The sequence below is a fragment of the Protomyctophum parallelum genome (assembly GCF_964188405.1).
Source record: "Protomyctophum parallelum genome assembly, chromosome: 8".
Classification (NCBI taxonomy): Eukaryota; Metazoa; Chordata; class Actinopteri; order Myctophiformes; family Myctophidae; genus Protomyctophum; species Protomyctophum parallelum.
In genome coordinates this window covers 46,402,258-46,426,733 of record NC_139703.1, presented here as the reverse complement: position 1 = coordinate 46,426,733, position 24,476 = coordinate 46,402,258, and the positions used below count along the sequence as shown (strand labels likewise).

The 24,476-nt window shown below is 40.9% G+C and overlaps 1 protein-coding gene across 1 annotated transcript in view; it reads right to left on the bottom strand.

The window, feature by feature from the left end:
• The window catches only part of frmd4ba (FERM domain containing 4Ba), a 53,010-nt gene extending 45,127 nt beyond the window's left edge, over positions 1-7,883 (bottom strand). Inside the window, exon 1 of the transcript XR_014569602.1 lies at positions 7,623-7,883. The gene's annotated coding sequence lies outside the window, so the exon portion shown is untranslated. The remainder of the gene's footprint in view (positions 1-7,622) is intronic.
• Between the last annotated feature and the right edge of the window lie 16,593 nt (positions 7,884-24,476).

The window sequence follows — 24,476 nt, the reverse complement described above, 5'->3', positions numbered from 1 at the left end:
TGCAGCAGGCCAGTTTTTTCTATTGAATTAGTCACTCAGATAGCGCTTCCTTCTGGCTGTGTTATGAAGCCAGACACACTTCCTTTTTCTCGCCCTCTGTAACACTGTCCTTTCTGTCATGCATGGTTTAGAGTAGACACACTCCCACCCCCTCTCAGAGCTCATATTGGCCTGTCTGACTGGACCAGCAGGAAGCTTGGTTCTGGTCCACGGGGCGGGTGATAATAACTTCCCTCCTCTCCCTCTGCTCACCGCCTCCTCCTCCTTGAAAACCCTCTGCTCCTCTCCCGCCTACACCTCCTCCAGGCTGCAGTGGTGAAGGTGACTGCTACCTAAATGGATTGGCCTCTAAACAGCAATGGGTCTGAGGATGTTGGAGAGACACGGTGTGAGGGAATAGCATAATCGCAACGTCCCCAGTTTGATTCCAGCTATAGATAGAGAGCTAGATTCTAGCTGCTAGAGACTTGTCTTGCATGCCTTCTGCTTAATTTCCCTTTGTGTGTAATCTTTCTTGCTAGATTGTATGCATCCTTGATGTCTGCGGTACGTGTGCCTTTCAATGTGAGCGAGTACTGGGTAGATGAGAGTGACCGTGTCTGTCCAGGTCGAGGGCGGGTATCTCTCTCTCTGCAGTATTAGCTGTCTAGAAGAAAAGAAGGGGCTCATATAACAACCCATGAATGATGAATGCTAAGCTCTCCCAGAGGGAGTGCACCCATGATCTACACTACATTGTCTCTATAGTATAACATCACACCCTTTTAACACTCCTACACAAACCCACCTCCACTAGTAGTAATTGAACCACACCATGTGCTTTTCATTTATACCTTTCTAGTTTGTCTTACTTTATTTGTATACATTTGTGATTCATCTTTATGTGAAAACGTGAAAATTCAATAAAAGTGTTTAGATTTTTTTTTTTAATAAACCACACCAGACAGCCAAACTGAGCACACCCACAAAGGCAGCGTTTGGAGATGCCAAAGACAATCGTGCACGCCTACCTAATAACAGAATCAGGAAATCACTCCAGGGTTCACAGATGAGAAATGGGTGGGGTGGAGGGAGGGGGTGGTGGTTCTCAATATATCTCATACACAGTAAAATCCTCAGTGTTAATTCATCCATTTGGGTATTCTCCACTTTAGTGCACCGTCTATCCCCTCTGGCAGTAGAGATGTGTGAAATGCTCACACGGGATGTTAACCACAGTGAGGTCAGTATTGATCAGTGCGGATCCAGGGCTGTGGGGTATGTCTGCTCTGGGAGCACGGCTGTTTTCCCGGCCTTCCACAAGCTGTACCTCTCTATTTGCGTCAGAGAGGGAAATAATAGCAGCTCAGGCCTTTCAGTCCACGACCACTGAACCCCCTCCCAAGCAGCGTGCAATGGAGACATTAATGGTCATTATCATACAAGGTACAGGCCATCAAAATACCCCCCCCCCCCCAAACAGCACTCCTGTTGCGAGTGTGTGTGTGTGTGTGTGTGTGTGTGTGTGTGTGTGTGTGTGTGTAGAGGTTGAGCGCAGGATGTAGATGGATGGGTGGATGGTGAGAAGTACACAGGCAGCATAATTACTGCAAGGGTCATTGACAGCACCCCCCCCCCCCCCCCCCACACACACACACACACACACACACACACACACAAAGTAGCTACATCCACCGTCAGACAAACAGAGAATGGGTGGGAGAGGGCTTTGCTTTGTTGATATTTTCAGCGTTTTCTTCGCCTCAGAGCAACGCCATGCTTGGCTGACAGGCACAGGAACGTAAACAAAAGCATGGCTATAGTTCTCTGTAGAAAGCTGTAGGGAATTTCAACCTGTGGTTCATGTTTCCCTCTGTGACTGAATGCTGCCCGGGGTAATGATAAAGCTCCTAGAATGCACTGACAGGCACAGAAGAACTATGCTAGCCTCACTAAAATGCAGGCAGGAACTAGTATCTGCTCTTTGTAAGCCATTAAATGCAGCAATCACACAGACTTCACATCTCTCAGTACTCTACCGGCCCAGCAACATTCATGACTCAGAGTGCTTATTTTTGCCTGATGTTAATCGGAAAGGCAGCCGTTTTCTGCCTATTCTAATAAAGATAATTGGTGTATTCTGACTGAGATAGTGTTACAAACAAAACAACACAAAACATATTCCTGACAATACTCCCAGAGCCACAGACCTTTCACCACAAAAACCTGCCACCATTTCATATATTTAAAGATAACGTTTACCATTTATTTAACAGAACTATGGTTTTCATCCAGTGGTCCAGGTTCCAGGTGGTCCCCAGCTAAATGATTGAGTTGGTAGCCAAATGGAGCCTTACAAGATGTTTAACTCTTAAGAGTGTAACCAAATACGCATTTTACACTCTCAAAAGTTATTAATTATTGTTAAACATATGAGCGTCGTGAATGTCACAGACATGCGCAAAGCAAGTTCAGTCAGGAAACTCAGTGCGGTTGCTGCCGGCCGTTCATTGGGCCGACTCAGCATCACATTCTCATTCACAACATTCACTCATCCAATCACACATCTTCATTCCGGCTATTTAAACTGGTAATTTGTACTGCTCTCGTCCTGTTTGCTTGCTGCTGCACACACTGATTCTGCTGCTGCTGCTCACCCTTCACCACCTGTCGTTTTGGATCTGCTGTTTAGGTACGGGGGAGTCCCTATGGTTGGGACTGGTGCTGATGGTGTGATCAGAGTACCTACAAAGCACATCCAATTCATCGCCAAACCAATATAATAAATATATTGCTCATTTTATTTTCAACTAGATACAGTCTCCACAGGTCTCCACCAGGGCAGGTCAGGTTGTGGCCTCCTGGTGGCGATATAATAGGCCAATGTGAAAAGGATGCTGTTGTCTCGCAACAATGCCATTTCTTCTCACGCCTTGGATGGCAATTGGATGATTTGAGGCATTTTGTTCCAAAAATGTGTTTTGCAAAACTTCACCTGTTGGTGGTGCTAACAGGCCAATGTGAAAAGGGTGGGATATATTCCTCAGCCTAGTAGGACAGTCCATGAAAGATTACACGTAAATTGCACGCCGTGTTCATGATTTGAGGCTTTTTGTTCAAAACGGGCCAGTCCTGAAAACTTTGAAAGCCAATGTCAGCCAATTAGGATGGGATATGAAATCCAGCTTGAATTCGGCTTGAACACATGACTATAGCGATAGTGTGTAACGATTTTCGGGATTTTTGGACAGAATCTAGAGGAGTAATATAAAAACATTCAAAAGTCGGCCTCCCGGTGGCGCTATAACAGGCCGCTCTGGAGAATTTCGAGCAGAGGTTCATCATTGGCATCCAGAGAGTGGGTGTGCAAAATTTGGCATCGACCGGGTTAATGGTGCCAGAGATTAGCTGGTAACAGACAGACGGATGCACACACACACACACACACACACACACACACACACGGACGGACAGACTCACACACACGTGTCACACACACACACACACACACACACACACACACACACACACACACACACACACACACACACACACACACACACACACACACACAGACGGAGTGCAAAACATAATCTAAAAATCCAAAACAATAAGGAAGGGCCTCAACTTACTTGAAACAACACAGGCAGCAACAACGACGTTTTGACCTTCATGGTCTTGTTTGGTTTAAAACATGTTATAAGTCTGGAGCAAGAAAAGTGAGCCCTTCCTTTATTAAAACAGCCAACTGTCTCTGCAGTGAGTGTGTGTATAAAGCGTGCACAATGCACAGCAATATTTTAACACATGTATCTATACCAGACATATGATGAACATATGATTGATCCATGATCAATTTGGTGTCTATAAGCCTTTACACAGCCCTGGCTAGGCAGCCCAACCTGGTGGAGATACAGCTCTGATTTGTCTTGGTCTAAAAACCACAATTTAACTTTATGACATATTCCTCTGGGATACAGGGCACTTAAAGTGAAGTGTCCCAGTCAATGGCCACTGATACAGATGGTAAATCTAGAAATCAATGCCATGTGTCCATTCTCTAAATACGTATATCATGTCAAGGAAGACAGCTGTCAGGATTACATTTGCGGAGAATCTGTTCACAAACTGCCAGCCCTCTTTGTTTAACTAGATTGGAGCTCTCAGCTTATCCCAATACAGTCTTCTTCGTCTAAAACGATGGAAACTGTCTCTCAGAGGAATTGCCAGCCAGCTGAGAGCCTGATGCAACTGTTTTCCCATTACTCTGAATGGAAACACAAATTGAAAAGAAGGTACAGTATGTCATTTGTCTTGACTAATCACAGTCAGTACCATGCATTAGTCACTCCGAAACCATAACAATACAGATGTGAGATATAAAGTTATCATTGCAGAGTCAAACACTTTTTTAAACATGCATAGAACAATCTGTGAGAATTGCATGTGCTTGTGATATATTGCAGAAAGCCTGTTTTGCACGTGAAAATGAGCCAAGGCACAGACTGTTTTGTTTTACAGAGGATGTCCTGTCTGCAGGACAAAAGAAGACATGAAACAAAGAAAAGGGAGAGAGCGAGAGAGAGAGCCTATGCACTTCTGGTTCACTGCCAAGGAGGAACAGATTCCTGTTGATACATGTGACAGTATAAACCATGTTTGCAATGGTCCTCACTTCCTCAGGCTGAGGCCACATGGAGCACTGAGGGCAATATGAAGGGCTGTCCCATACACAGGTCAAATAGATTGATGTGATAACCTACAACCTTGCTCTTTTTGCCTTGTCCCACAAATGACACGGGGCAGATTTCGCAACAAACCTCTTTAACCATGCACTTGAACCCTAGCAGCATCCCTATTCTGGGGCTCACAAAGCATAACAAACACACCACAACGCACCACCTTAATATGAGCTTGTTGAAGATATTTACTGTCGAGGAAACAGGAGGTGGCCTAGTATAGTAACTACAGTAAGTATGGGGTTTGGTCATCTCATCTGTGTACTACGGCAGCAACACAGATGTTCTCCCTGCATGGGGATCTGAATTGATTTCCACTGTTAAACCAATAAATTACGGCCATGGCACAGTCACACCGCAATGCCAATGCATTTCAATGGGAATGGAGCGGTTTTCTGCCATTTGTGGATTTCTATTTATTTTTAGGTTTTTTAAATAACGCTTTATTCCCATTGAAATGCATTGACAGAATCAGCCCTCATTAGGTAGAATAAAAGTGCGGCGTGATCATGCCCTCAACCTACAAACAGACACATTAAGCAATCCAATTCACATGCACAGTAAATTCCTCAGTGTTCATTTATAAATTACCAGAGTGTACGAATGGAACCAAATTGATCCAGAAGGTTCCCTTTCCTTTGTACTCTATCAGAGTTAAATTGTTAACAGTGAGGATTTTACAGCATACATACTGTACATACATACAAATGTGCAGGTCAGCTCACAGCACATGCAATGATCAGATTCACCTTCATAATAAATTCCAAAGTGACAATTGTGAAGAGTTGAGAGATGTTTGTCTGTGGAAAGAAATGTTGTCAAAACCTGTCCAGCAGGAAATGTTTTCGTGTGTGGAGGACCTACACAACCACAGTATCATGTGTCTCTGACAGCCAATCCTCTCATTCAAATATGAACGAAGAACGTTAAATGGATGAAGACGTGTGGGAAGAAACAGAAAGTGCAGATAAGCAACTTTAAAACAAAAACAGCGGTGTGTGTGTGTGTGTAGGGGGGGGGGGCTAGGTGGGAAAATATCATTAGTGCGGTTCACAGCCCCAGTTTTCAGGATGCTGTGTGACCTCTGCAGGATCAACAGTTTGGCCGAGAAATAAGCATTCCTATGTTTACCCGATTAGCCTTTTACAGACTGTCTTGTATATGTCCCAGGTCCAGGGTAAACTGTTGCGCTCTTCTTTGTCCTTTGTTCAGGGTCGACTGCAGGTGCTGTGGTCTCAAACTTTTTAAGGAAAACTGGCAGGAAAGGACTTGCACTCTACATAAACTTTCAAAGGAAGACTCCTTACACAGAGACTAAGAAAACATTTTTCTCTTTTATTTCAACATGCTCATAAAGTGCTCTGTACGTGCTCAAAGTGAAAGGTCAAAAAAGCAGCAAACAAGTATTTTTCTGCCAGTTTTCTTCGTATAGGCCTATGTCCATAAATGTTAGACTGATTGCCACATAACTCGCTATCCATGCTAGCCAAGCAACAGTGGTGGAATCTACTGTGACAGTATAGCTTTATTGAATTGAAAGTGCTGACCCCATTAAAAGCAACTGAACATCCTAGACTAAAATAAACACAATGCTGCACTGTACAGCCAGTTTGTATAGGTGTGCACATGTCTGTGCGTGCGTGTGTCACAGACAGACAGACAGACAGACACACAGACACACAGACAGACAGACAGACAGACAGAGACAGACAGAAGAGCATGTTATAGAAGAAAATTCAATATTTGAATCAGCCACTGTAGGCTACTAGTACTTTCTTCTATATCAGTGACAAACGGACCTAATGGCAATGACTTTCTTCAAGTCAGCCCATTTGTGTCAACCACTGCAAAGGGCAGATAGAGCATGACTTACAAGACTCGATTTGTCGGAGCACTGTTCATTTCATCTGTAAAGTTCTTCATCCAATCTAAAACTTTTTCGATTAATCTAAACTCTAAAGCAAAGCATGTCAATTCATAGGTGCCAAATACATTTGACATCCTTATGTTTAAATGGTCGTGGGTGACACACGACACATAGGCTACTGTAGCTGTAGGACATCACGTCACGTGTCTGCTCTCTCCCATTGTTTCTTCATGTCCAGGAAACAGGATATTCACACAGAGTAGGCTAGAGCTGACCAGCTGACCCATGCAGGAAAGAGAGAAGGGGTCTTTTAAAAGTAGACCTTCGTTTTCTGTTCATCTCTCTCTGTGTGTGTGTGTGTGTGTGTGTGTGTGTGTGTGTGTGTGTGTGTGTGTGTGTGTGTGTGTGTGTGACAGTGTCAGATAACTTCCATGTTTACCTTCTTGCCACTGGACATTGATAAATAATCAATGATAACGATTAAACGTGAGTATTATAGGCTACACTTAGCCTCAGATTTAGACTCTCGTAGATGTATTTGTCGATTCTGACATTTAGATTGAAAATATCAGAATCGATCAATACATCTACGACGAGTCTAAATCTTAGGCTAGGCTACACTAACAGTGACAAGTCAATAATGCATCATCAATTGCCGGTTGTCTTGTCACCAGGTAACACTACAGCATCTAAATAAATATATAGTTAGTTTAATAACTAACTTGACATACAGATCAATTCAATTGAGGGACAAATTGAAAGGGGAATAGCCTACTTAATATTTAATAAAGATAAAAACAGCTGTGCAACTAAGCTTATAACAAAGATGCAACACTTAAAAGCGAGATAACAACAAAGTAGTAGTCTGCCCTGTACTACAAAGGAGCAATACAATAAAGCGAGACTGAAATATTTCGCTGCAGGTGTCGTTGAAAACCGTGTGAAATTGTAGCGTAAAAGCGACTTTCATATACGCATGGCCGTGACTGTGTGAGTGATAATCAAACAGGTTAAACATATAGACTACTGCATCTTACCTTGTTTCTTTTGTTGGCGAGTTCACGTTGTTGTGGTCGATGTGAAGTGAACTCCACTTCTTTCAAAAACCGGCGCCGGTGCCGGGTTAGCCTATTTAAGAAAAATAATAATAATCTTGTCTCCACCAGTACTGGGAAAACTCATTATGTTACAACAAAAAAAGCTGGTGGTCACGGTGCTCGGTTTGGTCCAGGAAGGGAATCAGCCTGGTCGGCATTGTGTCGCGCGTACACACAGAGCCATTTATCCGCGGCGCGCACCCTGTCTCCCTCACTACCTTCAACCAATCCATCCAACAAACGAATTTCCCTCTAGCCGTGCTTGTGCAACTGCCGGCTGACCAATGGAAGAGCGCTCTCTGGTGCGTAAACACGCTCAAAGCAACAAAACAAAAAAAAATCCGTTACTGCCGTTATGGGGTGTAGGTCTTAAGAAAATAAAATGTATGAATGGAACATTTATGTGACCTTGCCAATATTATCCTTGGGGTATTAAACGGATATGCCCCTAGGCTACTACTATACGGCATTTATAAATCATGTAATTCACTTATGGGTCAAACGGTCAGTCATTTACTGAAGGTGTGGATCATGGAATCGCCGTCAACCACGATGGAATAAACAAGCCGAACCTTCTGTCTTAGTTCTTGTTTAGCTTTTTAAACAGCTGTGGGTGAAAAAGCACGCAACACCCGGGTCTCAGGGCCCAGGGGAGATTTTGATGAATTGAAAATGGAGGACCCTGATGTAAAACAAGTCTGCTTCATCTGGTTAGCAGTTTTTGTATTGACCTGTACCTTCCTTGGACTGTACCCATTCTGTAGCCTCGGTACCCAGGCCAGGCTTACCCATTCTGCAACCTGTTAATAAAAAAAACTATCAATCAATCAACAGTTTGCAGAATTACAGTACATTTCAAGCACAAACTCAATACAAACACTGTTAACGGTGAGTGGACGACCCAATTAAGCATTACACTTGTTTACAAGAGGGTCCACCATGTTCAATTCATCATCACTCAAGCCAAACCAAATGTAGCTTAGAGGCCTACTCCTTTTCCAAGGGATAGCCCCCTAGACCTACCCAATACCAAGGTCTAAATTACCAGAGGCGCTATTTTGGCTTACCTACAGCAGTAACCTATATTAACCTGTCATGATATAGCCACCATATGTCTATTTGTTACATTAACACTTTATTCATAAGTGTCAACATAATATATATATTTTTTTTTATTATGATTATATTAGCCCATATTTTTATTATTATTATTATTAGGGTATTGTCATTTCATGATTCAGTTGGTGTCCTGTTCATTTCACTTTGTGAAAGAATGGATCTATGACATTTCTATCCAGACTTGTGATTTCATGGCTTGCATGGTTGTGAGAATGTATACGAGGCTGCTGCTCAGTCAGTGCTCACTGTTCCATATTTTCATCCTGATCTCAATTGTTATCTGGTAATAATGGGCAGATCAGCTTTTCATGTTAAGTTCCACTCGCAAAAGATGTAAGAAGAGCATAAAAGCTTTAAGCATCATGTAGGCTTTGATAGGATTGTTCAATGCTGCATTCTTTTAATGCATCATTTTGGACAATAATGTTAAAGAGGAAGGAAAGGAGTGCCACCTTGTTGCGTAGCTGTGGCAAACTGAACAATGGAAAAGCCACGTAATCCATATGGGAACTGCAAAAGAAAGGAAATGGGAGGGCCACCCAATTTCACTGTACACCAGCTGAGACAGGTTGCAGGGCCAAAGAGGCAAGAATGTACTGTACACGGCCATCGTGTACATAGAAAAATATAATATCTTTGTGTCCAGGAAAAGGACTGCTTAATTTGTTACTGGAGCAAAATGCCTTCTTCAAAACCTAATGAGTCACCCAAGGGAGGGACAGGCCCCATCCCCCCATTTGTGAGGATTTCTGCTACCCCGTGATTAGGCTCATCCCAGTGCCATGTGTGCTATATGTACCCCCCCCCCCCCCAAACCAACCCCACACACACAAATAAACACCCCCACACACACAAATAAACACACACACACACACACACGCACACGGACGCACACACACGGACGCACACACACGTCACTCTCAGCTTGGCTCCTATTGAGATTAGCCCCCGGGCTATTGTGATGATGATAATAATATAATATATAACATTATTTTCTTGGCTTGGTAATTCTCCCTGAAGGATATACAATGCAATATGCATAGGGGAAATACAAGTTAATGATTTTTTTTAATGCAATCAAAAAGACACGTCTAAATTGATTTTAAGAAACATAGGTGCAAGCCTTACATCTAAATTAAGTAAAGTCATACGAATTACTACCCATGTTTCCACTTAGGATTTCATTAAATGAAAAGCTGAATAGGACAGGCAGTCTGTGGTGAAAAGCTGAATAGGAAAGGCAGTGTGTGTCTTAATTATTTAAACATTGATAAAAACAACACATTAATAGTCAGCCTAAAGATAAGCAAGCACAGAATGCAGGCACCATTGTGTGTACAGGCCAGCTAGGGAGAGGACTATGAATTTTAAGTACAGGGGATTATGCTCTTGCTCTGCTCCTTGTGGAACAACAGATGTTAACAGGGAGAGGGTTAACCTCTATAGAGAGAGAGAGAGACGAAAGACACCCATGTCTGACTGACACTGTGACTGTGCCATGTCTCATCTGCCTTTTGTCAATGTGCATCCTGTGTGTCTTCTGCAGCTTCACTGTGGCACATTGCCCCCCCCCCGGGGCAAGATTCCCTCGGCCTTGACCTTGATTGACTGGTGGCATTATCCTCTTTTATGTGATGACTGACATGAACACATGAATACGTTTTGCAGCTATCGGGTTAGAGAAAACTTCAAACTGAAACTTTAAGGCATCTCAAAATAATGGACTATCATAAGTGAATACCATCTCTCAGAGTTAAATTCATATTAAGGATCTTGCTGTCGTGTGCTGTTTTGCTGATTGCTCGTTGTGGGCATGCTGCGTGCACATGGAACCCCCTCCCTTCTGCTCCAGTTACAAATGCATCCCGTTCAGGGACCTCAAAACAGGTCGACTGTTACGGCATTGTCCTCATATACCACCAGCAGCACACATTCTTTTCCATGTTGTGGTCATTTTGTGTTTCTTTAGTGTTTTCCAGGTCATATAGTGTCTGCATTCACTATAGGGCCCTTAACCATACACCCGCAACCCCCCCCCCCCCCCCCCCAACACACACTATACTGTACACACATACAACTGCCCATTCATACAGTAAAAGTGTGACATAAAACCTCCTCCTATATAGGAGGGGTAAAGGTTTAGAACATTAAATACACCCTAGCCTAGCTGATCCCTTCCCAGTCCTGTACCCCCGCATGGGCAAAAATGTCAATCATTTAATTTAGTAGGCCATTGTCTTACATTATGTGAATAGATTTTACATGAGGCGATCGTCAGATTTTGTCTTTCTATCAAGTTTTATATGATTATTTATGGGTTCATCTTCATTCCTTGTGGGAGTTATTCAAACAGACCAACAGGCAAAAAGGGTCAATATAATACTTTTTATTTTGCTATTTATCTGGCAGGTTCAAACACAAAGCATAAAATCTGTTGGACAATATAAAATGTAAGTGCTGAAGACAGTGTGTCTGTTTCCTATCACAGAGTAACTGCATTATCAGCCAGGGATACTTCAGCAGACACATATCGTACTGTAACTTATTAAAGGGCATTGAGAAACATAGGTCTACCTACTTCCTTCCAATCTACTGTGTAGACCCATGACTTTGACCATCTCATTCTCTCAAACAGAATGAACCCTTGAGAGAAGTAGCCTACTGTACCAACAAGCTAAGTAAAGATATAAAATGCACTACAATGATACAAAGACCATTCACATGAGCAAGATACACTTCCTGGTTGGTTTGGACATAATAATAATCATAATCATAATAATCACAATATAATAGGCCAATTAATAGAGCTAATAACAATAATGCTATTATGGTTGTTATTATCTTAATATTACTTTTCTTTCGCTTGTTGAAGTAGGCCTATAGTTATCTTTTGTGTAAGTGTGTTCAACACAAAATATAATTGATTTGAGATCACTTGATATATTTATTCCGTATTGATGTATAGATCCAAAAGTTAAATGTTAAATGTTTTTGTTGGCCATCGTCTGGTTAATGAATGTGCCTTTATTAAATGTTACAGTGCCACCAAGTGGAGATACATGAGAAGTACCATTAGCCTTGCTGACAGTGGTGTAAACTAAAGTAACTAAGTACTCAATGGTCAACCCTGTACAGTGTACTGTACAGGGTTTAATTTTGATGTATTTGTACTTTACTGGAGCATTTCCAATGTTCTGCACGTTTACTTTACTTAGTTGTGGAGTAGTGGAGTTGAAATAAACCCAAATATAAACTCAGAGCTCATGACTTTGGCGCCATCTAGCAACAAGAGCAATATTCACTTAAAGGGCCACTTCACCACTTTTCAACCTACCTTGGTCCACTAATGTTGTTGCTGGTTTCTGGACAACCGTGGGTCCGACTGACTCGACACTAGCCACTGCAAACCCTGTGGGGATAGATAGATAAATATGAGGTCAGATCAACATCTAGATATATACCGGTGTGAAGTGAGAGGCACTCTCATCATCATACATCATCTCATTCTGGCCAATCACAATTTGTGTCCTCACTTTTGTCTTCAATGTTTGTATTTGCACAAACACTCAAAACTGGCCATTCATTGTCAATGGCATTCAATGTTTGTTTGCACAAACACTCAAAACTGGCCATTCATTGTCAATGGCATTCAATGTTTGTTTGCACAAACACTAAAAACTGGACATAGCGCCCCTCAAAAATCTTGTTTAAAATAAATCTGCCTAACGATGATGTCACTGGTGGATGGGTTTCTGAACTGCCCACTGACTGAGTAGAAAAGAATTGTGGTATTTTATATATTATTAGTGAGGACCAATTATATGAAGATAAGTTGAAAAGTGGTGAAGTTGTCCTTTAAATAGGCTACATTAAAGTTGAAGAAAACAAAAGGAAACAAAAATGTTTGTGTGTGTGTGTGTGTGTGTGTGAGAGAGAGAGAGAGAGAGAGTGTGTGTGCGCGCGCACGTGCGTGCATGCGTGCCAGAGAGTTCCTCCATCACACTATCTCTGCTCTCCATCATGCCCACAGTTTTCCTCAGTAGGCTTCCATCCAGCTCTGTCAGATGAAATATGCACTGTTCTCAAGTAGCAGCATAGGCTGTGTGTAGCTGACATGTGATAAATGAACTGACCCCTGAATGAAACCCATATACAGTAGCATTCTTCAGCTCTGTCTCTTCCAAGAGGCTACTTTTCTCTTCTTCCATCAGCTGCAGGAACACAGATCCCATAACTACCAAGTACCTACCAGTGACACGTGACAGTATGGCACAAATACCTAAATTGTGCTCAGACCTGTCCTCCCGCAGGTGCATTAGAAAACTGCTTAAAAGAATAACAAAACCTTGGGTTGTTTTTGTAGTTTGTTTTCCTGCAAACACTACAAAAGGCTGTTTTACCTCTAAACGAACATAGGGGCATATATAGGAACATATAGACCGATTCAGAAACGGGTCCCCTGGTCGTCATCATACATGGTCCCTCATATGAGGTTTAAAGTACAGCAGCTTTGTGTTCATACAACAGAAAGATTGGGTATTGGGTAAGACTGACGTTATGTATCTTTCAGGACCTTTCACTGCTTCGTCTCAACCATTACTCTATGGCTCTGGTCTCAGCCACCGCAGTGTATTTTTTGACATTCTGTTTTTCTCCAAAGTTGAATGTTGCCACTACTGTTGGAGCAGCCATAAACTACACAGGTTCATCCCGATGTTCTGAGCATCTTTGTAAAGTTAGTGTTATAAAAAAGCAGGTAAAAGAGTAACATTTGAGCAGACTAGTCACTCTACCATTCAATTAAGTAGAAGACCTGTGAGTTTACACCGCAGCTATGTCACCTCCGCCTACAGGAAATACGTTCGCTGCGACCAGGGGACCTGTTTCTGAATCGGTCTATAGAGACATACGGTCAGTTATTGGAGCGGTGCACAGCTCAAAAACATGACAGGCAAGTAAGCAACAATGCTGCATAATAAAATGTATAACTTGATCACCCCCCAAAGGGCACTGATCACACCTAGATCTCCATATATGGAGCTGGCCTGAACAATCGTCTTCTGACATCACAATGATACACAACCTTGCCCTTTATTAGCCAATTGATCACACCTGATCACCCCCAACTGGCACTGTTCTAGTAAAACAAAATTCTGGGTTCATTTTCTCGTCTACTCAGACGTTTGTGGGACAATTCTTTAAGTTGCTTGGTTCAATATTTAGATATGAATTTGATCTACTATAAGCCTCAGCGGCTTAGCCCATACCTTCAAGGGAGTGTCAAGTCTGTCGGATAGCCGGTTGTCCAGAACCAGCACAAAAGCCTCTGCCCAGGCTCTGGACAGGGCCCAAATTAAGCCCCCCTAGATCTCCATATGGGCATTCTGGATCAGATAATTGAAAAAAAGGAAGCTTTATCTGTTGCATTGTGCATTAAACTCTTTGAATAAGCTCTTGTCTTGAGAAAAGAACACATGGTGAGCTTTGAATTGTGTCTTTGTTAACAGTCAAAAATGGCCCTGGTAATGAGACAAATCCCTGCCAAAATTAATTTTATTCTTCATCCAGTTAAGGGGAAAGTCTTTGCAATATTTTCTTAACTAATTTAAAGGAAAATAGACAACCATCAATGAGTTGAGTTGTAACAGGTTACATTAAGATGATCTGTTTTCTTTTTTTTCTACTACTCTATGGCATTGAAGTTTGTTTATTATTGAGTCTCTGCTATCTCAAAGACAAATATTGTACTTTTGACTATATTTCTATGAATAACACAATCACTTGCAAATAGCTTTTGAGTCAGCAATTGAATTTTATTTTCTAAAATGCGAAATTGCATCTGTTCTCATTTGTTTCACCTTATTTGAGATGGACGGACAATTGTTTTATTGTGGTTTATTCTCTGAGGTATCTGCATCTACAGTAATTCCACTGTCTTACTAATGCACACGCACGCATGCACACACGCACGCATGTGTGTGGTGTGGGGGGTTGCTGCCTTGCTCGGCATAATCACTGCATAGTGATTCTACAATGGAGTGAATAAATGTATTGTGAAAACAATACTGTACAGCTATGCCATGTTATTAAAAACAAAGTGTACTTTTGGATAGTTTAATAGAAGCAGGCAGGTGAAATGCTACAAGATCATGTTTTGAGTTGGAAGATTGTGGTTCTGTCTTGTCCAAAATGAATATTGCACTGTGCACAACAACATATATTTTTCGGGGATTGATAAATGTTATGAAAAGGTATTCAAGAGTGACCCTAGAACTCCTCTCATGCAATTAGAGGAAGGTGCAGAAACCATCTGGAATGGAAAACACCAATTTTAGAGCCAGTTTCGGCATGGAAATCGTTGAGTCACTGTCCACGTTTCCTGTTTTTCTGTAGCTGCTACAGTAGTTGTACCATATATGAGTTTACAGAGTTGGAAAATTAAACTTATAAAGGAAACACTGATGTCACATATCTTTGTGTGTGTGTGTGTGTGTGTGTGTGTGTGTGTGTGTGTTTGGGGGTGTATGGTTAAGGGCCCTATAGTGAATGCAGACACTATATGACCTGGAAAACACTAAAGAAACACAAAATGACCACAACATGGAACAAATCAAATAATATAATAATTAATTTTATTATAAAATTATTAAATGTATTTAATATAAAACGGTGTTAACACCGTTAAAGTGTCAGCTTGGTTGCGTTGTGTTCTTAAAAACACATTGATTGTGGTCTGAGTTCGATCTTGAGGTTAACGTTTGGGAACCCCTGACCTAGACTATAATATAAAGAATAACTTTAATAAAAACATTAAATTGTTTCCCTCCATTGTTGAAGACACCGCATATTCAGTGAAAAAACTGGAAATGAAATCAACAGCTGTAGTGTACACAGTAAGCGACAATTCATCCACTAGTAACTCAGAGACGAGAGTACAAAATGTTACCACATTGACATGTGAAGATCCATTTGGTTTCATTTGTAGACTCAGAGTTAAATGAACAACACTCAAGCATGATAACTATGTATAAATGTATAAAGTATAAATCTATCGTTTTCCAAAATTTCCAAAAGTCAAGTGGATGGCAGAGTTCACACCACAAGTATAACAAGGACAATGTTGAACAATATAATTATAGATATCATTTTAGTCATCATGCTTGGTGGGCCCTAGTATACAAGACATGCCACAAGGACCCCAGGATCATGTCAACTGGCGAGTGAGACATCATTGTGTCATAACAGGAAGTCTTGCCATCCTACGTGAAGTGCTTTAAAAGGATCTTATTCCACAAACTACAGCGCCAGTGAAGTGAGCCCCAGTGTACTCCTTTCTAACATGAAAATAAAAAGGTAAGAAATTAGGGTTTTGCGACATTTGCTGTTTTGCAACATTTAAAGTCTCCCAATAACAGAAAAAAGGCAACTGGGAGGCAACTGGGATTTTAGTTTGAGGATTAATTTTTTTACTTGACTGCTATTTAACAATTTGCATGTGTTTGTCTGAGGCACACTGCAGTACTTGTTAACAATGGCATGAGTTGGCTGTGTATAATTGTATCACTTTAGTTCGATGTGTTCAATACAGTACATTGTACACTTGGAGACAGTGGGGTGAAAGCATGTGGACCAATGTCGTAAAAACTGTGGACTTTTCACAGCTGTGGCTTAATTTGGATTTCACTGAAACTTAAAAATTTGAATACATGGACAATCAGAAATAAGTGATGAACATACAGTAGTTCAAAATGCAGAATAACAGTTGTTAACAATAGAATGGATAACAATAGAATTAATTCACTTTGAGATCGCGACTAAAACTGGTTGTTTTTCTGCCCGTACGTAAATGTATCTATCTATCTATCTATCTATCTATATTCTATCTATCTATCTATCTATCTATCTATCTATCTATCTATCTATCTATCTATAAATGAACCATGTCTCTGTGTGTACGTCTGTAACCCACGTAACTCGAGAACCGTTTTCCCCACCAACTTAAAATTCGACACACGTGTTCCACACCACGGAGTGTCAAGTCTGTCGGATAGCCGGTTGTCCAGAACCAGCACAAAAGCCTCTGCCCAGGCTCTGGACAAGTGGATAGGGCCCAAATTAAGCCCCCGTAGATCTCCATATATGTCAATTATGTTCTGACATCTGCATAGACTCCATATTTGGCATGCCTGACAAAGAACTCCAAATATGGGCATGAAAGGGACACAGACGTAATAACTGGGTGGGGCATGCATTTCCAACTTGCATCGTTCCAAGCAGGCCAGTGCCCAAGGGGCACGCACCTCTTTAGTTAAAAAATAATAATCATTATGTTCTAATAATAATAATAATGATTTTTTTTCCATTTTTATAGCACTTTTCCAAATGCTCAAAGTGCTTTACAATTGTTCATTCATTCATACATTGGGAGGTGAATTAAGCGGTGAACTGTCGACGCCAGCGTCCTCACTTCCCACACCAATGGTGGCAAGCTCACACGGTCGGTGTGAGCTCATTGGAGGCAATGTAGGGTGCAGTGTCTTGCCCAAGGACATGTGACATGTGGATTTAATAAAGAAGAGAATAAATATCTGTCATGGAAGTAACGGTATAACGATACAGTAACTGCATCGAAAAATCGATTTAAATTTCAACAATCAAAATATATCGATATGTAAATAAATGGTAAATGGTGCATTTATATAGGCCTAGAGCTTTACACATTGGGAGCAATTAGGGGTTCAGCAGCTTGCTCAAGGACACTTCAACACTAACTCTGGGCGAGCCCTGGATCGAACTGGGAACCTCGCGGTTCCCATCTGGCCACTCTACCGGCATCTCTACCCCTAGCAACAAGTTGTATCGTTAGACTTTGTATCGAAATAATGCAAATAATCTGCATCGATTGTATCTACTTGTACTTGTGCATTGTATTTAGCAATTTTAAGAAGAAAAAAGAAAACAAGGGGTTTAATAAATTACTTTAAAGCAGTTATAACATGCATTTTAAAACAGTTTTTTATATTTTAATATCATATTGTCTATGTCCCTCAAACTTATTTCTAATGGTTTGAGCCTCAATCACCACTCTGATATAACCAGTAACCATTTATTTTTTTGCTTCTGAAGCAGTTTTAGCTGCAGTACCACAATGTCCTGAGGTAGGCAGGCAGGCAGACAGACAGACAGACAGACAGACAGACAGACAGACAGACAGCATGCACTGTAGTAGGGAAGATGGGACAGATATTGTACAATTAAGAGATAGCCGATTTATGCTTCAAGAATAAAAAAACTATAGAAGAGGAGTAAACAGGTAGTACTGTACCAATTAGGAGATCTGGGTCTGGTCTGGCTGTCTGAACAGGATTGACATACTGAGCTATTAAGAGATAAAATATAGACGAAAAAAAGTTAAACGTATTAATGAGCAGTGAACACCATTGTATATGGATAAATATGTACAGTCGATAGTTGAGGGTCAGCGTCATATTATAATCTATCAAATGTAAAACATTTATGCACTTAGCATACATGCTTGTAAGCATGCATTGCATGTGCCATCCACCACCTGTTTAACAACATTCAATAAAGCCTAAGATTTATCAAGTCTATATGACTGGTGGATGTTATTGTAAACAAGTTTGTCCAGCTTTGCTGAATGTTATTACGTTGCTGGTGCTGCCATCTTTTACTTTTCTTCATGCTGAACTGCTAAATTTCCTTTATAGGCCTACAGCTACAACATTTCTCTGAGGAATAGCTTTCATGTACAGCAGTATCTTAGTACCGGTATATATTTTTTATAAAGTGGTAGCTTAGCTTGCTATATTTTCCAAGTAGCTTGCTTAACACTGCCAAAGTCTTTATTTGCTTAGAATTGGACGGGAGTTTGAGAACATCCTTTAGAAAGGAGGGGGTTAACAACATGAATGGCTGGCTGACACGTGCACATATTAGCGTTGTGTCTCAATCAATCTTCATACGTTACATTTTTTCGGGCATTATGACTAAATAATAATATTGCCAATTTAAACACATTAACACACCAGGCCACGGCACTGGCCATTTGCAGTTTATAATGACCAAGGGCAATTAACTTGGCACAATCTCCACAACCTTTATCAAGGGTGCACATGTGTATAATGGGGAAGTATGGGTATGCTGAAAAATAAGATCATGGAACCCCTCTGCTGGTCCCAAAGCATGGTCATTGATGATGTTATATTATAGCTAGAGACCAGGGCTGGATTTGACATGTCTGCCTAATTAGTGCGATTATCACACAGCTGTGCAGGCTGAGGGGCTTTGCGGTGGTTTTATCAAAAGGATCACTTACCCAGGGAATGCCTCGTCTTGACAGCTTACGCACTGTCAGATTCATTTAGGTTTGCATTGGGGAGGCTCTGTCCTCTGAGATATGTTGTAGATTTGATGGGGTCAGGCGAAAGTGGACGGTGGAGTTATGGAAGGAAAGCAGGGAGTTATTGCCCATTGCACATGAGTAAAATTCTGAAGCTTGATTAAATGTGCAGTCTTTTTCAGACAGCGAAGGCCGGCCTCAGACGTCACAACAGACCACTTGTTGGGAGCTGGGAGCACATACTCGGAAACAGCTTACCCTCAAATTATGTGAAGCATGGAATAATCTAAATTTAGGAGTAAGATTCTTACCACACTTACTTGGTAACCAATGGTGGAGTGATTAACAGAAATCTAATTGATGTAATTGCCTTAATCAGCTCGGGAATTGGTTGTCTTACTCTTATACACACTGCGATAGATGCAGATTACAACGTTCAAATGTGTTCAAGGATGGCTTCCATTTGCCCAGTTAGCTTATAAATGTGTTTGGAAATCAACGTTGCTATACAGTGACATAGTGGAGCTCAAGCAATTAGTTGAAATGCATATTCATGATGATAGAAAAGTTCTCATAACACATATCCACTAAAAGACTTTTATACCCTATAGCCTACACAGAACAATAATCACATTCTCAATAAAATAATTGTCATTCACTCAATCATTATATTGTACTCCAATACAATACCTCAAATTGGTCGTTGACTCAGTAGTTAAGAAAGATGCCATTGGGGTGTGTGTGTGTGTGTGTGTGTGTGTGTGTGTGTGTGTGTGTGTGTGTGTGTGTGTGTGTGTATGTGTATGTGTGCGTGCGTGCGTGCGTGTGTGTAAGCATGCAAGCAAGCAATGTGTGTCATTTAGCCCTGACTCAGTTCATCTCTTTTCTCCTCTCCTTGCTCTTGGGTGGGCTGGGGACGTCAGTGATCCTCTGGACCTGCATGGCCTCCCCAAGCCTCTTCGGAGTTTACCACCACTACCGGCAAGGACATCACGTGTCCAGCTCCGACTGGAGCGGGCCAAGCACCAGGGGCAGGAGCAGAGGAAAGACAGAGAGAGGAGGACCAGCAGGAACCACCTGCAAAGCAGCACTCACGCCCCCACCATTAATGTCACGCCACCCCCTGGCCTGCCTGCTGGTGAGACCCCTCTGCCCATGGAAGTTCTCAAGGTAAGCCCACCTGTACCTGTGGGGAAATAAATAGGGAATAATGTTTTGTATTTAGGACACTGTGAAGTGCATGCTCTCCTGTGGAAATGTCTACTAGCCACACTTGAACTGTGACTGGATCATTGATTTAAGTGTAAATGTTCCGTTTTGTTTAGGTAGCTAATTAAACATGATCACAGACTTCATTTAAGAAATTCCTGTGACTGTGTCACCTTCTGAGAGACAAATACAGCTCTTTCAGAGTGGACTGTGTTAAATCCATAGGGGGATTATCTACTGACAGAATTCCTCTGTTTCCAGACATTTGGCATTCAACATGTTTAATCCTATTTGCTCCACTACACTGATGTGTTTTCACTGCTTTGATTCCTGGTATGTCCAAGTAGACCCCAAAAACATGAGGATAAGAATACTTTTAATGAGACAAAAGACCTTCGCAAGTATCCTGGAAATAGATGGGTTCAAAAATAAATTTATGGAACGAAGTGGTAAGTAACTTACCAACATTCTATATAATATATTACTTAAAAGACAACTTTTACAGGGTAAGAGCGTCTTTTACACAGGCAAACTTGACCCATGTCATGGCTATACATTATCAGAGTCTGGTATTCATTTTCGGCGTTTCAGGGTGCTGACGTTTGGCCAAACCAGCTGGGAAAGAAAGCACACTTTGGACATGTGCAGTATTTATACAGTATGCAATTTGTTTCAGTGATTTTCTATGCCTATGAGTTAAACAGCGTCGTATCTCACTTCATCTGCCATTCATCACAGATATGCATGTGGTGGAATTATTTCCAATGTGTTCTGCAAATTAGAAGATAGCTTTGCGCTTTGTACCACTGGGTGACAGGCACATTCTTTTGAGGTCACCATAATGACATCAATTGTAGAGTTGTGTTAAATACTCTTTCAATCTTTGACGTTTCAGTTTTTATTGATAGCAGACTAAGCAGAGTATCGTAATCCTTTAGTACTATCATACTTGATTATTTCAGTATGAAATTTCAATCCAGTCAGAGTGGAATTTTGCTTGTGGTCCTGCATTTATTGATTTGTTTTATGCCTCTGTGTTAAAAGGAACCTTCTCTATTGTCTGATCGTTTTTTTCAGTGCCTGACGATAATGATAATAATACTAATATTTTTACTACTAGTACATTCACCTAAACAGTGTCCTACTCCTTACTTGGCTAAAAATAGCATAAATGTAGGTGTTACGTGCCAAAGAGTTGATTATGAGGTCATCTTGGGATTGTTTTATCGGAATCTGTCAATACAATGCAATACGCTTTTCCTTAGGAAGGTAGGACTGATTTTAAAGCAGGACATATTCAACATTCATGTCTTTCTCATATCTGGCTCTTTTTTAATGCACATAATACTCAGGGAAATCCTAGTTTCCCGGGCAAGCACATACAACGCTATAGCGCCAGTTTGAACTTGACCTGTGTGTGGATTATCAAAGACCCTCCAAAGCCTTGCAGGCAGGCAAAATTAGCTTAGAGGTACCAGGCAGAGCTGCTGGGCCATGAAAGTGAAAACATTAAGCTCAGATGAGTTTGTCCAAAGGCTGAGAGGGACCCTTAATTAGCCAAGTCACCTCTGACCCCTGCAAGAATCGAGTAAGGAACAAGTTCAGGGATCAAGACAAAGGCAGGCACAGTTTTACCACACATTCAACACTAAGTCAGCAAAGAATGTTCATAATTAGGCCCATTCTTCAGCTTGTTTAAGAAAAGAATACTACTGCATTGAAATGACTGCAGGAGCATCCAACAAATTCAAAATAACAGAAAAGGTATGGTAACTAATCATTTGAAATGGTGGCCCTATATTATTAAGAACTGTGCATACCTACTTAAATACCACCACCTTGTTTGAGTTAATGTTGCATGCTTATACTGTACTTCTGAGCCATTTATTTGTTGCTATTTATTTCATGTATACTTTAAGCAGAACAGATACATAATAAATACTGCAAAGCATTTCATTAATTTAATTTAATTATCTTTGCTTAATCAGTGTAGAGTGTTACTCTAGTCTAGTGAATGGAGTCTCAGAGACATATTTCATTCTTTTCATCCAGAGACAGACATATCTCAGAAACGAACAGCATGAAACTATTAGTCAAGGTTGACTAGAACAAATTTACTAGCCAATATAACATACAACGGAACCCTCATTGTGTTTTGTCAGATCAGAAAGTCCTGTTGCTTGTCTGTCTACTTCTCCCTGAATTTCCTGCTCCACCCCTCTAGTATCTCTGCCGGTTTTTCAATGTAGATAATTAATCCAGTGCTCTTGTACCACATTGAATCAGATAATAACAAGGAACTACTCAACTGAGGACAAATTGATAAACTTCCCCTGGACACTTCATGAGACAACTATCTCAGAAGAAAGAAACTGGCTAGGAAGGAGCACTCTCTTTGCTGCAAACCAAAGATTTATTGGGGCCAATACAGGCTGATGTTTCCGCTGTACGCCTTCTATGGCGTACACTGTACAGCCTATGGCGGAATGGCACTTTCTAAGATCTACAGACTGTAATCAATTAAATAACACTATACTATACATATACATTATGTTCAAACTAATATAAGGCAGTAAAAACACATAAAATAGATGCAAATAAAACTTTAGGGTACAACGTCACAAAGATTTACTGTAGAGCTTGCACAGTCACTTCATGAGAAACAAGAAAGAGACAGCTGTTCATTGAACCCTCTGGGCTCCACTGTGTCCAAACTGTGCATCCATAATATATGAATAGCCTTTTCACAATATCACCATCTCTATATGGGTATAGGCTTGGATGACGTAATTCTACTGCCAACAGCAGTCCCTCAAAATACTATTCAGTAATGAATAATGCGTATGATGATATAACTTCAAACCTGATCCCACACCCCAAATCATATCCAGATACAGTATGTTATAATTGTGTTTACTTAGAGACGGTTTGTCTAATACAGTACAGTACATATACACATAGCATATAGTACTGGAACTTGTATTTGGAATGATCACCTCTGAGGAGCCATGCCGTAAGCACAACAGGTGTATTCTGATTCATGCAATCCATTAAACATTGGACTAGCACATGCATCGCTTACTCATTCAGCTGTACGTTTGCAGTCAGTAGTCACACAGAGTTCTACCTCTGTGGTGTGTCCCTGGGTGGGTTCCAACCACAAAAAGATACATTTCATTGTTTCCTTTTGGAGCTAGACAATCTGTCTTGTAACCTATACTGCAGTTAATTATAAGTCAAACCAAGAATATTAAAGAATGCAAATAACGTTTACTACTGTAATTATAAAGTTGGCTTGAATGAAGTTGGTGCTGTTCATAGAGGCATCACAGGCACCACACATCATTGTTCTAACAATAATCGCCCGTAGGAGGACATGTTTCAGATACATCATCAGTACAATCCTATTCCTAATACTGAATATTTTTCATGGAATCCCATGAGAGTACAGGGCTCCATTTACTGTAGTTAGATGGTCTTCTTTTTCCTGTTGATAGTTGTCTCCTAAATCAGTCTCTGTAGTTGCATTATTACTGGAACACATTTAAATTGCATTATTTAGCTTATTTAGTCTCCCCCTCCATTGTTGGACACTTGGTGGTTTTATAGTTCAACTGCAACACTCAAGTAGATATGTGTGGTTTCTGGTGTCTATTCCCATCCCACCATGTAAAGAATGCAATCAGAGGTATGTCAACTCCCATGATTTGTTTGATCTCTCCTGAATATCACTCCAAAATCTATGTAATTTTGGACAATTCCCACATTCTCTATAGCTTCTTTCCATATTTTCAACATTTTAGGGGTCTTAAACACTCTCATTTTAGTTTTCCATTATTATTTCCAGGTAGGCCTGTTGCCAGTTAATGATTAAAGCATATTTCTTTTAACAGCTTGTGGAGCAAGCAGGTATATTCAGTAGCTGTGCTAGTAGTGACTTTTTTCATGACTTTCTCGTCTTCCCATAGCCTTCTATGAACGGGCGTAAGAGCCTTGGGGCTGTATTTTGCGTGTCTTAAGTACCAGGTCTTATTCCCTAACTTGAGTAAACTAAAGACCTGGAGGCGTGATCAATGCCATTTGGCTATTCTGAGTGGCCAAAGAGC